A 15,134-nucleotide genomic window follows, 5' to 3' on the forward strand; every position below is an offset into this window, starting at 1 on the left:
CGGGTTATCGTGTCTGCACTTGTATGCAGATAGGCACTTTTCGTAACGGAAATGGGAGGAAAATCTAATATGTTTCATTTGCTGTCAGTGGCGTCACAGTTCGCTTGAATCGTATTGACCTTGAAACTGGCTAAACGCACACTGCCAACCTTAGTTGCGTGATGTTGCCGGAGCAATAAGTAGCCATTGTGAAAACAGTGTTGGTTCGAGTGCGGTGCTGTGCGTCGTGGTTATTATCGTCACTCAGAAAAGTGAGCCAGGAGGCTGCACCTGGTCCTTCTAGAGTCTAGAGGCTCGCCATCAACTTTCGTTACACTTCTGTGACGCATTAACCTGTTACATGTTCGATTATTTTGTAGGTTGTAAGTTGGCTGCCCTGTGAGAAGGTGGGGGCGGGGCTTGTCCCAGCAGCCAATGTGCCACGAGCCGATGGTAACCACTCGCTCCATGCATCTTTCGCTATAGAGTTATCTTACACAGTAGTCTGCCGTTACGCAGTGAAAGAAGCTCTCGCATTAAACTAGGGGACAGCGTCTGAACTCGAATAGAGTAAGTAATAAGAATTAAGTCTGATGCTAGACGTAACATCAAGGTGAATGATAAGTGTTGAGACTGCTTTGTAACAGATGCATCCTGTACACTCAGAATTAACTAGACACTCAATCGAAGTTTCTATCCTGTATACACTGTGCACGCTTTTGAGAACATGTAAATAGCTGAAACAGGTGAATGAACCGCAGAAGCAGCAACCAACGTATATCGAAGTTTGTTTTTATCTCGATATGGCTTTTCGTATTTCGAGCCGGCCGAGGTGGCCGAGCGGTTACAGACGCTATAGTCCGGAACAGCGCAACCGGCGGTCACAGGTTCGAATCCTGCCGCGGGCATGGATGTGTGTGATGTCCTTAGGTTAGTTAGATATAAGTAGTTCTAAGTTCTAGGAGACTGATGACCTTATAAGTTAATTCCCATAGTGCTCAGAGCCATTTGTACCATTTTTCGTATTAACCATTCGAAATGTATGGAGGACATTTTCTCCTCCTTGTTCTGGTCTGCCGCCCGGGGTAGCCGCGCGGTCAAGGCGTCTTGTCACGGTTCGCGCGGCTCCCCCTGTCAGAGGTTAGTGTCCTCCCTCGGGCATGGGTGTGTGTGTTGTCCTTAGCATAAGTTAGATTAAGTAGTGCGTAAGCCTAGGGACCGATGACCTCAGCAGTTTGGTCCCATAGTCCTTACCACAAATTTCAGTTTGTTCTGGTCTAGCAAATATTCGTGCACAATACGTGATTTTATCTTCGGGATACACGCCAGTTTGGTTACTAGTGCTGAGAATCAAATAATCTCATTTTTAATAGATATTGTACATTCCATTAGGGGCCTATTTCGTTGACTAGTAACATGAGAAAAAACATAGCGAACTGACTTACAGCACCAATGGAAGCTTTTACAATCCGAAAAGACATCTGACATTTTCAGTTTTTAGGACGACAGTAGCGACGCCAAAAAATTTTTAAGATTTCATGACATGATTATGTTTACACGTGCTACTGTATAGTCAATATAATTATGCGCCCTGGCTTCGTCAGACTTTTTTTCTTCTTTTGCGAAGTGGCTGAGTGCCTTCCACTGCCCCTCTCTGGGTACACCATTCTGCATGTTTTAAACAACTGGGAAGTGCATGGCAGAGGGTACTTAACACGATACCACACATTATGGTTTGTTCTCGTCCCAATCGAGCATGGAACGCGCGTAAGATGACGGCTTTCGTGCCTCTGCGAGTGTCGTAATTATTTTAATCTTATCTCTGAGATCCGTATGGGAGCGATACGTAGGGGGACGAAGAATCTAGATTCTTCACTTAACAATGGTTCTCCAAAATTTGCAAGTAGGTTTTCGCGTTATAATTGGCGTCTATGTTCATGAGTCTGCCAATCCAAGTTTTTCAGCATTTCCGTGACGCAAACTTACGAGACGTTCTCGTTTCTATAGGCGGGAGGACAAACAACGAGGGACGTGACACCTCGTATTTGCACCTGTTAAGAAAGTTAGGGCAACACGAAAGTTTCTCGGCTGGAATAGAGATTGCGTTGATGCTGCGACATTTTTGATCAGTTGTAACACGTCTTTAAAAAAATGGCTCTGAGCACTATGGGACTTGACATCTATGGTCATCAGTTCCCTAGAACTTAGAACTACTTAAACCTAACTAACCTAATGACATCACACAACACCCAGTCATCACGAGGCAGAGAAAATCCCTGGCCCCGCCGGCAATCGAACCCGTTGTAGTATCTGGTAAACGTCGCACATGCAAAAAAGCCCATTTCTGCGCTCGATTTCATAGTACACAGATTCACTATTGACTAATTAGTACACTCATCTTTTCGTAACGGACGCTAGTAACAGGCACACGTCTGGTCTGTAAAAGCGATAAGCATCAAATCTCTCACCCGTTCCCCTGCCTGGGTGAAGCAGTTCCACTCGTAAAATGCAATACATTATGTCATCATTTATGGTGAAAAGGCATTTAAGTTATTTTATCAAAGATAAGCAGACTGTAATTTTAAATGATGTCCCTGACAGAATACCAGTTACTGGAATCATTATTATAACTACAGTGCGCAACACAATTAAACGATCACTTCTTTGAACCCCGCAATTGTCTCCTATTGCGATGCAGAAGTTTGAAATTTGGTTCAAAGGTGCCTTCGATCTTCTTCTGTAAGGGTGCAAAAGCGTGGCGCCCTGCAACGCCACCCTTCTTGGGCTCGGCGACGGTTCAAAGAGCAAGGTGTCTACATATCCAAATAAAACGCCAGAGCTCAGAAGATCGTGTGAGATGTAATGTGCATTAACGATTTCACACTGGATACAAACTTCACCACAATTCGGCCCAACGCCATTGCGGACGTGTCACAGGATGGGAAGGTCGTTACACGCCCTCTTACCAACATTTCATCCCTTCGTTAAGCCTCTGCGATGGACGTCAGAACCGAGGGTTTCTTATGGGTGGCCCAGGGAAACGTAGAAACAGAATCAATACGAAAAAAGACCTCAGGAGTTGGCATAAAGCGTATCAATCAAACCAACCTGATACGTTATTTCTATTTTGAACTCCAATTTCCTTAACCTTTATATTAAAGGGAGTGGAAGGACTTGAACCATACAGTGACCATTTCATTTCAACATATTTATTTGCATCATAGATAAATCGTTAAGAGAATTACAATCATAAATCAGATAATAATTTCTTTAAGAAACGCCGTTCAGGCAAACTTTACAAACTGCTTGTTATATAAAACCGCAAATGAATTAATCTCTTTAAAAAAAATTAAAAACCCGCCACTCAGGGCAATTTTATAAACTGCTTGTTATATGAAACCACAAGCGAATTAATCTCTCTGCAAACATTTAAAAAACCGCCACTCGGGCCAAGTAAATCATTTAAAATAAACTTTACATCAAATAACCAGGAAATCAATTGTTATGTCCACGTAGATTAAAAACCGCCCCTCCCGGGCGAGATATTACCAAACAACTTTACAAGGTTATAGACAGTTTGATCAATAAGAACCCAGTTATTTCCCCATCAAAATTGACATACGCCACTAAGGCTGAATTGCACCGCAATTTTAGAAAACGGTTTCAATTAAGACACATTCTTCTAGAAATCCCTCAAAATTCTTAATACAAATATTTAAACCATTTAACGTGGGCAACCTTGAAGAACCACCAGAAGTTTTAGAAAACTGCAGCTTGTAAAATAACTGAGGTCCGAGATTGTGAGGCCGCGAATTGGCCACGAACGGTGGACGCGACTGAGTACTTATCTTCGAATTAAGATGTGGACTCCGTTTGTACTTCCATCCCTTTCAGAACACCGAAATCGGAACCAAACAGCACACGCGAGCTCAGGCGAAGTCCACCGCCCTTACGCCCGCTAGTAATTTAAAAGGGGAGGCCGTGCACTTCGGTGGCCCACTGCTTCCGATCTCTGAAACATAAATCAGAAGCGACAACATTGAACCAAACAACCCTTCCTTCATCTTAATACTCAAACTTTTACAGAAAACTACTTCGATAAAATTGACAATAATAAAACTGATTTTATTTCTTTAAGCAGAACCACGTACACGAATTATGCAAACGAAACTGGCTCATTAAAACACAAGCATCACATGGAGCACCTCATGTGGGCCTGTAAGGTACCACACGGCAGTCTTTAGACACGGAATATGGATCGTTCGGTAAGGCTGCGCACACCTATCAATGTTTTAGACACATGCCAACTGAAGTAAGAACAGTACTATTAAGGAGCGAAGCACACACTTAACAAGAGGCATGAAATGTCACATCACAGTCCTAGCAATGCTTTGCTGCCTGAAGAGCAATCATCATTATATTTCACTAATCGTTGGTAGGACTTGAATTACTTGATGCCAGCTGCTGGATCGATGTGGCTAAGACGCCAGACGTTGCTTAGTCCGATAGTAACAGCGTGTTCCTTCACGGAAGCGAGCACATGCATAGCTACACGAGGTTGCCAAGAAGCCACAGCGCCGGCCCGCTGTTACTGACCCCAGTACGATCAAGAGCTTAACTACCGCCCGTACTCAGGTACACCATGCTTGCTGTCGTCTCTCCAACGTCTCGCTAATACGCGCCCTTCCGCCGCTCTTCAGCCGAGTGACACGACAACTAAAACAAGAATGAAATAATACATACATAAGGAGATAAAAAAAAGGGGAACATAAAACAGAGTAAGGGGAGAAAATGGAGGTAAAAATACACTGGCATGTAGACGTTCATTGGGGACAGTTAAAAAAGTCACCAGAAAGTTAAAAAACACAGTTGGCGATTCTTAAAACACAGAGAAGACACTGGATGCGCATACACAGGTTAAAAGTTGGCCACAGTAAAAAACACTCCGAAACAACACACTTAAAACCCACTTGGAGCACACACGACGAAGAATAAAACTACCTGGTGGGACCTGCCGAGGGAAAGGTCAGAGAGGATGGAAAAGGAGGGGAGAGCATGTGGCAGCTGGGGAAGCGGCGGGATGAAGAGAGGAGGGGCAACCGTGGGTTCACGAAAGGGCAGGAGACACATGGGGCGGGAGAGGAAAAGGGAAGACAGGGCAGGAGGGAGTGCAGAGACACTGAAAGAAGACACAAGAGATGGAGGGGGAGTAGGAGGGGAAAATCCGCTCAGAAGGAGGGGGGAGGAGAGGGAGCCCTGAGGAGGAGGCAGGAAGAGGGGGTTAGAGTTGGTAGGAAGGGTAGATGTCAGGGCGAAGCTCATCATCCGGGAGGGGTAGACGGTGGAAGTTGTATTGGGAAAGGAGATGGAGGGTGTGGAGATGGAGAGAGGGAGGGACACCTCAACGTTGTTGTTCCTTTTCCCTCCGTACTGCCCGCTATATCCTGAGCCGGCCCAGGCTCCAAAGACAAACTTCTGCCACAGGGAATCGATAGTGCGTAACCAAAGATAGCCCCGCCACTGCTCACACCCCTTCCATAGGAGCGTCCATTTTCATACCTTTCGCGCTCGAAAACGATACTTTGCCGTGCGATGTAGAACAGGACAGCTTTCTTGACAAGTTTTGCCAGTGCTAATGCCTCCTGGGCAACTCAACCCTATTTTAAGCACATCGTGAGACTGCAATCCCATTAAAGGTCGTCTCACTCCTCTGAAGTGTAGTGCGAGCACAAGTTTTGCTTTCGTATACAGGGTGGAGCCACTAGGGACCGTTCTAAACCATTCGGCGCAATTTGAACGTGATCTGATGTAGAAAAGGGTGTTAATAGTTTTTCATCCCTCCTTTTTCGCGCCCTCCTTTGGCGTGTGCACGGAGGGTTGCGCCATTGGCATGCATATGAATGAAATGCCAAAGGGTCCATCTAATACCTCCCAGTTCAGGAACACACTTGGTGCCACTCAAGCACCTTTGCCTTGTGCACTTTAAAAATGTCCCCGTACAGAGATACTAATTCACTGATCACTATCTGCAGGCGAGACAAACAGTCCACTCCACACTAGCGCCTGCTGGCCGCTTGCGAAATCAGAGGTGTGTCGAAAGTGCTGTCCCTCTGGCTGGAGGGTAGATGCATCTCTCTGTTCACAGACCTTTTAAAGTGTCCAACGAAGGTGCACAGGTGGCACCAATCGTGTTGCCAAACTGGCGGTTCGTAGAAGGATCCATCGTCATTTTACTCACGTGCGTTTCACTGTCGCATCCTCACCGTACAAACGCCGCAGGAGGCCGCAAAAAAAAAAAGGGGGGGGGGGAGATGAACACGCATAAACGTCCTTTCCTGCTTCATATTTCATCGAATGATTTTGAACGGTCCCTAGTAGTTCTACATCGTACGCCTAAGCACACGCTACACTCTAGAGGGGTAGGATCATGTTGAGTGCGGTTGCGGCCTTGCGATGTCATTAGAAAAGTGTTGGATCGTCCGGAAGTTGTCAGCAGTGACAAAATTTGTCAAGAAAATCGTCCTAGTATACATCGTATAGCAAACTGTCGTTTTCGATCGCGTTTCAGAGAAACTAAAGTGGCATGATGTTGAGGATTATAAAAGAACCAGACTGTGCAAATAAGGAACATTACAAGTACTTGTGTATTTACGTAGTTTCCCTTGTATAGATATGTGAATGCACCAGTAAAACACTGGACTCTATATCTGTACACAGGTCCATTATAAAAATGGATGTGTGTATGTATATATGTATGTTCTACATCTCCTCCTGAATCACAGGACTAATTTCAACTAAACTTGCTACTCAGATGCCTTATTGTCAGGCAACAATCGCTGAGGGGGTAAGAACCACTAATCCATCAGAGTTCAGGAGATATGATATCATAAACAATGAAATGCGTGAAAACTGCTGCATCATAAACTTATGACTTCTGTGCTACAAACTGTATTCATAATAAATTTTGTAGACAGTATCAAAGTATGCCGCTAATTGCGACTACAGAATTAATGTTATGGTACCACGCATAATTCAGGAGGTATGACGTCATAAACAGTGAGATGCTTGAAAAACTAGCGCGTTGTGCATGACGTTTAAATTTGTTACTTCTATGTTACTGTATTTGCAATACAATTTGCAGAAAATGCCCACATATGCCACTTAACGTGCGCACAAATTATATAATTTTATGACACCTAGGTTGGAAGATATGTCGTAATAAACACTGAGATACGTGAAAAACTGCCGCATTATTTCTTCTTTGCTACTATATCTGTTCGCAAGATATTTTCTAGGCACTAGCCACATATGCTGCTGAGTGTACATACACAAACATATCACTGTACGATACATAGTTTCAAATGTGACGTCATAAACACTGAAATGCGTGAAGAAATGCCACATCATGCACGAAATTTTAATACATTTATTCTTTACTGCCACGACACTGCTACAGTCGAGTCAACTTAAGGAAATCCCTGAAAGCTGGCAGTGCTTTTGACAGCTAGGTGAAAACAGTAGCCGTCTACAGAGCAATGAGGAGGTATTGCCATAGAGACATTTACAAAATCGTGCATTAGACATACAAAGCAGCTGCACCCGGTATACAGAAACTATCCAGGAACTTTGTACAACTGTTTCATAATTTCCAAGGTGTTTTCACGAGTGCAAGGAAATGAAATTTTTTAGATACTGGTATTACACTACAACCATAGTTCATTTCTAATTTTCGTTTTAAACAGAAAATTGACAAAAAGTAATCTTGGAAATGCTGCATTTCTCAGCAAGTATGGATACAAAGCTTGTATTCACACACTGCACAATACAATGTGTACACCTCATAATATATTCTAGTGCAATATGCCTCTCACAGTCGTGGGTATTCGACTCTTCCAGTAACAAAGTTAGCAGCGATCCAATTTGTGGCGGTGTCAAAACAGAGGCCGTCACCTGCCCCCCCCCCCCCCCCCCTCACCTGCACCCCGCCCCCCCTCCCTCCAGAGTGCAGAGCACCGGAGGGTGTGCTGTAAGGTCGACATCATGGAGCAGTGAGTGCTGACAGTACTTGTAGTGGCTGTCTCCTAGATATGGAACACAGATGGTATGGCACGAGCCATGGTGCGAGGTGATGAGGCCAGCTGTGGCATGAGGTACTGGGGGCTTGAGGAGATCTGCTCCTGCTGTCGATGGTGGTGGGCCATGTAGGGGCAGTGGAGGTGGTGATGGCATAGCCGTGGCTGGTGAGACGTGTGGAGAGTTAGCTGGCAGGGTGATAGTGAGTTCGCCCACTGGAGAAAGCTGGGAGGACACAGCAGTAGACTTTGCAGTTGGCAGCAAGTGGAAGGTACACATTAGTTTGATAGTGACTAGCAGGGACAGGGAGTCTTGCCACAACCTTGTCTGGTCGAACTTTGTGGATGTTGACTGTAATAGACACTGGTTCAGTAAGTCGTGAGACTGTTAGGTGTGAGTCATCACAAGTGTCATCTTTCTGAAGAACAATTTGGTCATCCAAAGTGGAGAGGATCCACTCAGGTTTCAGCCTGATGATGGAGACTGTCATGAAAGTACCATTTACATCAGTGTTGATGGAGTGACTACCCCATTTTAACATCCAGAATGGTGTCATTGTGGAGCATGACATACACACAGACTGCAAGGTTCATGTGGATGAGTGGTTTTTGGGCCAAATGTGCAGATAGGGGAGTCATTAGAGAATTACAGATTCTTCATATGCTGCACCAACATGGGGTGTTCCATCAAATTGGGCCTGGGAGTAGGTAGAACGAATTCTTTTGGTCGTGTGAGAGTCCCATTGTAGAGTATTTCTGTGAGCGAGGCATGTAAGTCATCTTTGAACTCCATACAGACGGGGAGGAGCACCCACAGAAGGGACTCAGTCCATGCCACCTTCGTTTTGTCGTGCCATCGTTGCATGAGACCATTGCTTTGGTGATGATACATCTTGGTACGATGGCTGAATATGCTGCAGAACTTACTGAGGGCTCTGAATGTTGTAGATGGTACCCAGGCAACCAAAACGTGAGAACCAAGCCATAAGAGAGGCTCAGGCCATGAATCCTGCTGTGATGTTTGTGACTAGCACAGCTTCCACTCTGCATAAACTGCGATCAGTCATGGAGAGATCCAGCAAGATTCAAGTGCATGTGAAGGAAGTGTCCATGCGGTATGTCTAAGTTGCCAAGGAGTGGTTGTGTGTGGTGGCCCACCTTATTGAGGCATGCTGATGTCCATGCTCGGCATAATGCCTAACGGCTGGGCAAACACAGTTCTCAGTGGCAAGCCAGATTGTTTGTCGATCTCCCAAATGAGTGGGGTTGTAGAGACAGAGATTGAACATTGCATCAATATGGAAAGGAGCAACTGAAGCCTTTGCTGGGACAAGTCTCAGAGGACACTGGCATCTGAAGTAGGAATTTATCAGCGTTCAGCTTTGAGCTTGGAGGAATTGTCATTAAATAAGACAGAAATTGTTGTGGGTTGACAGTCATTAATGAATATAGACCATTTCATTTCAGAGGCTGTGAGTTTCTTGGGTGGTGAAGAAATGGAAGGATTGCATATCACCTGCCAGCTCTTGCTCCAGGGCTACCCTGATGGCCAAATTACTCGTGTCTGTCGTGATGGTAAGCTGGGTAGCTGGTGTAGGGTATTCCAGGGAAACAGGCATCGTGAGACATTCTGTAGAACAATCAAACGCCGTTTGTGTCTCTGTAATCCAGACAAATTTCCGTTTCCCCTTTGTCTGTGGGTCCACAATGACGTCACTGAGGGTTGCTTGAACCTCCATGGCATGCAGTATCAGAGGTAAAACATTGTCGATGCCCAGGTTCTGGTGAAGGTCATGGTAGGTTCGAGGTGGTGGCAGCTGGCAAACAGGTTCGGCATGGTCTATAATGTTGGTTTGATCCCATTAGCTCTGAGGGTGTATCCAAGAAATGTTACCTCTGGCTTCCATAACTGCGATTCTTCCTCATTGAAAGTCATCCTTGTGTTAGAGAGGGCAGTGAGAATGAGTCTGAGACATCATTTGTGGCTCTGAGAATCAGTGGAGAAAATTAAGATATTACCTAAGCAAGCATAACAGCAATCAAGCACCCCATAAATAATTCGTTGCCATGCTTGAGCTGCATTTTTGAGTCTACAGGGCATGACAAGAAGCTCTAACAGGCCAAAGAGTGTAATAATAGCCATCTTCATCATCTGGGAGCATGAGGATTTGATAACAGGTCTTTCGGCTATCGATCACACCCCGTGAGTGAGTGCATGAAGTCTTAGATGTTTGGCACAAGGTAGCTGTCATGAATCATGCAGATGGCACCACAGAGCTGGACAGAACCATCTTTCTCAGGGACCAATTTCATGAGAGAGGCTGAAGCACTATCTGAAGAATGAATGATACTGAAGTGCAACAGTTCATACACTGCCATCTTAGCTGCAAAAAGGATAGCAAGCACAAGCTGCCACACACTGTGATGAATGGGTCATATTGATGCAATGCTTCATACCATTCCTGGCATGACACTGATAGAGCCTAACCCACAGTGTGTTGTGTGGGAGATTGGAATGTGTTAGCTGAACTGGGAGGAATGGGATGACCCAGAATGCACTGTGGGCAGTTGCTGTCACAGTGAGTCCTGCAAGGCTGCTTCATCAGGCCATGGCAAGCGGTTGTACCCAGATGTTGGGGGCATGGTTCGATTGTCCATGGTAGTCACAGCATGTGATAGACATCAGAGTCGCTTGTGTGTATAGTAGTGTGAGAGGCTATTCCTTTATTTATTGGCACAGGTCATCGTTAGCAAAGTGTAGCAGCTATGAGTCATAAACAATCACTTAATGGAAGCAGCAACCGAACATGATAATGTTACAATTGATGTGAAACCCATTCTCAGTAGAAATGATCATATAATTCTTGGAGTGCAACTAAGGAGCAAATTTTCGAAACATGTAATGTCACAGAAAATAAAATTTACAGGAGAAGCAAAAAACTTATACTGCAAAAAATAATTTATCAATTTTTTCAAATTTTACACGTTGCTGATAAAAATGTGTTTGTTACAGGGTAAATCTTTTCTTTTACTTCCAAGATGTGATGACTTTTAGCCGAATTGTGGTTCGTTGTTTACTATTGGACGATATGCCTTTTGGTGTAAGCTACTGTAGACACCGTGCATTTTGATTAGTTTTCAGTAACATACAATGGAAAATACTTTTACTTTTTTGAAATTTCCCTTTTTATTGTTCAATACAGCACTTCAATATCAGAAGTAGAAACAAAAACATAAAGGTGCTTCATCTCCAATGGTTTTCCCAAGAACAGGCTCCTCCTCTAAACAATCACAAACAATATCTTGGGCAATGAGTTTTGTACAAGAAATGCTGCTAATATTGTTGGAAAACTTGTGTCTTGTTGTATCTCCAAATTTTTCCAAATCTGAGGAATACTTATTTTTATTGCCTTTCATTTCTTGTTTAATCCTGTTCAGAGTTGACACTTCAGATCTATTATCAACTTTGTATAATTGTATTCACTTTGCCAAGTGGTAAAAGACACTTAGAAGGATCATTAGAAAAGTCAATAATGTGAGTTTGATGTTTACATCAGTTACCCTTTTACTATACTGTATTTCTTCAGATGAATCATTTTCTGACCACTGATCCTGTATATAGGCTTCAAATTCTTACAAAGGTTCTTGTAATAAAGTATTTCCCAATCTTTCCCTGAAATCGTTGTTTTATTCATTTCTGTATAAACTTCCTGGCAAGAGTTTGGATTCAATATTTCTGAAATTTTGCAGTGTTTCTTTATACTTGGCCAAAATCTCAGTCCACAGGGAAAAGGGAGTGTCCTCGAATTGGAAAGCAGAGAAATACATCAGTCACAGGCATTGAGGATTCTCTTCTAACTAAAAAAAAAAAAAAGTGAAAAGCAGTTTAAAAAATATGCATCCATTCTTTATTATACTCTCCATCTAGACAGAATAAAGTTTCTACATCTGATTTCAGTATATGTAACAGTCAGAATAAAAAAATATATATAAAAAACCAAAAAAACAATACTTTAATATTGAAAAGGAATGGCGTTTGGACAGTTAACTGGCTTCACTTCAGTCCACCAGTCTTAAATTGCACTCAGCATTGCTTAATAACACAAATAAAATAAACCAATGGACTTAATGTGGTTTGATTCATTCATACTAGAGGAGAAAATGTTATTGTTGCATCTGCTACTTTTCAAAGTTCTTATTGAAGATTTTAAAACACCTTTTGATGGGATCTAATTGTAGAAGTGTGTACAGTGGGTCAGAAAATATGATTCAATATCAAACTCAAATTTGTCCACCAGTGGTCATTGCACACTTTGAAAAGTTTCTCCTCGTCTGTTGTTGAAAGCAGAAACAGTAGTGTGTAATAGATTGAGTAAAGAGCTGATCAGTGAGAGGAAAAAATTCAGCATTAAGAACAATGAGAATAACTATGGAAACCAAAATGATCTGAGATCTGAGAATAATGAGCTGAACTGTGAGGTCTACAAAGTAAGAATAAAGGAACTAAATAAAAACCCAAAATCTGCTGCAGAAGAAGAACCCATATCACTGCAAATAAATCCAAATGCAAAACCAATGATGAACGGCTGCAAATTGACATCTCCACAGTAGATATGAAATAAATAATAGTCCAACAACTGTTGCAGAAGAAGAGTCAAAATCACTAGAATTTAACCCAAATATAAAACCAATCAATCTGATACATAGCAACAGTTACATATAGGAGCAGGAAAAGCCAAGTGGAATAGTTGCTATGATAATTTCAGTAAACAGAAAGTTGGCACTTCTACATTTGGCCAGTGATTTTTTTTATGGTATGGACAAAGGAAGGAAAAAAGCTGGAAGTTAAACATTAGCGATAAAAAATATGGACATGATAATGAAATAGAGGCTGAAAATTTTATAATTATGGAAAAAGAAATTAATTTCAAAATTCTGCAGTACCATTTGCAGTACCTTAGCTATAAAAAATTATAAACATTTACAAATGAAACATATTGAGACAAAATGATTGTAATTGAATATGGATTAAAAAAGAATGAAGTATGAAGTTTCACCATAAAGTATGTTCTTGTAAACTATTTCTGCAGATCAGAGTGTAAGGGTGAGGAAGTAATAATATTTGTCAAAACAGTTGCGAATTCTGATACTAATTTATATACTCTACAAACAGAATTTTGCAATAATTTTGGGCAACTATGTGAAGTATATGGAAGCAGGAACTCACAAAGGGAAGACAGGAGAGAGAGATCCTATAATTTCAACCACAAAATGTTGGGGAAAGAACAGTGGGCAAACACTCTTCAAGCACAAGGAACAAAGGAAAAATCCAGTGATTTTCAAGGAATTATAACACATTTCTTCACTATAGCATTTCCAAAAACAAAGACAAAAAGAAAAATTCTCTGAAATTATCAGTGGGTAATGAAGTAAATGACAGAACTGAGTGCTACATTAAGAATAATAAAATGATGGGAGAGTACTGAAATTTTCAAAATGTACCAGAAAAAGTATAGACAATTGATAAAAAATGGCAAAAGCTAAATCAATAAATGTGATAACTTCAAAATCAACAAATAAAGTGAAAACAGATTGGGATGTAATTAGCACCAAGAGAGGTAAAAAAAATATACACAGAAAAAATGAAAATATCATAGATAAAACAGAAAGTGACAACATCCTGAAAAATAACTACATACATACAGTAGAAAACCTAAAATATGGACATAATGGCCAAGGAAGTCATCAGATGACAGTTACAGAAAACCAAAGTCACTCGCTGTTCTTGAAACTAGGAACTAAAGAGGAAGTGGCAAAGGTTATGAAAAAGGTAAAGGCAAAGAAGTCTGCTGGACATGATGAAATGTCAGACTACCTAATGAAGGACATAGCTTTCCCGATAAAGTATAATGTAATAACCCCAGCACAATATGGATACCAGAAAGGAAGATTAACTTAAACAGCAAATGAATCCTTAACAGAATTCATTAATTCATTGTTCATGTCTTAGATAAAAGGGTGGTAATTCCTAGAGTTTCCCGTGACTTATCAAAGCCATTTGACACAATTAATCATGCAATTCTACTAAAGAAATAACAGAATACTTGTATCTATGTGCTCGCAGCAGACTGGATACATTCATCTAAGTAACATGAGGCAACAATGTATTTGTCAACAATGTACAGACATATGAAATAAAAATTAGATGTTCTTGCTGATATTATTGCGCTAAATGTGGCTAACAGTTGAGAGATTTGAGATGAACACTTTATATCTGTCGCTAATACAGCACAGCAACTCATGGGGAATGAGCTAACTATTAATTTGAAAAAAACTTCACGTGTAGTTTTCAACAATAAACAAAATGAGGAACAATTGGATGTATTATTGGATGGAAGGACTGATGCTTCAGTTACGTGTTTAGGTATAATAAGAGATAATGCGCTAAAGTGGAAACAGCAGGTAAAGAACAAGTTAAGCCCAGTACTATATGCAAGAAAACAGCTGACTCAGTACATATGTCAAGACCTCATGTGCACTGTCTGTCACAGATTTTTTGACCATATATGCAATACGGAATCACAGTATACAGGAAAACTACCATCACAGGAATGAAAAGAATATTCAAACCACAGAAAAAAGCATTTAGATTATACAGAAGAAAAAAGCAAAAATAATCTTGTAGAAATTGTTTTGAGGATCTTAATATTTTAACATTTGCATCACTGTAAAATATTCAAGAGCACTGTGACTGAATAACAAGATTCCACAAAAGTGGATACCAATGATGCCATTTATTTCCATAAGACAAGAAACTGAAAACAGTTGCATTGGCCTTTCACACAGACGAGATTTTTTAAAAAGAATCTTGGTACTCTAGAATCATATTAATACAAGCATTGCCAAGAGAATTATAAAGCATCAAAAGTGAGAAGACTTTCTGTGCAACCCTAAAAAAATTCTATAGTGTAGCAGAGTACACAAGCTGAGATAAAATTGCTTATTTGGCCATTGAATAATGAATTTTAGTACTGAGAAGAGAAGTAGCATTAGGGTGACAGAGTACATGAGCTGAGATAAAGT

At 41.5% G+C, this 15,134-nt stretch overlaps 1 protein-coding gene across 3 annotated transcripts in view; it reads left to right on the forward strand.

The window, feature by feature from the left end:
• Positions 1 to 393: 393 nt before the first annotated feature.
• Positions 394 to 15,134, forward strand: part of LOC124777036 (glutathione S-transferase-like) — a 53,218-nt gene continuing 38,477 nt past the window's right edge. Inside the window, exon 1 of one of the 3 annotated variants that reach the window (XM_047252299.1) lies at positions 394 to 549. The gene's annotated coding sequence lies outside the window, so the exon portion shown is untranslated. The remainder of the gene's footprint in view (positions 550 to 15,134) is intronic. The other 2 variants (XM_047252300.1, XM_047252302.1) reach the window with 2 other exon arrangements.

Source organism: Schistocerca piceifrons, chromosome 2 (genome assembly GCF_021461385.2).
Source record: "Schistocerca piceifrons isolate TAMUIC-IGC-003096 chromosome 2, iqSchPice1.1, whole genome shotgun sequence".
In the NCBI taxonomy this organism is placed as follows: Eukaryota; Metazoa; Arthropoda; class Insecta; order Orthoptera; family Acrididae; genus Schistocerca; species Schistocerca piceifrons.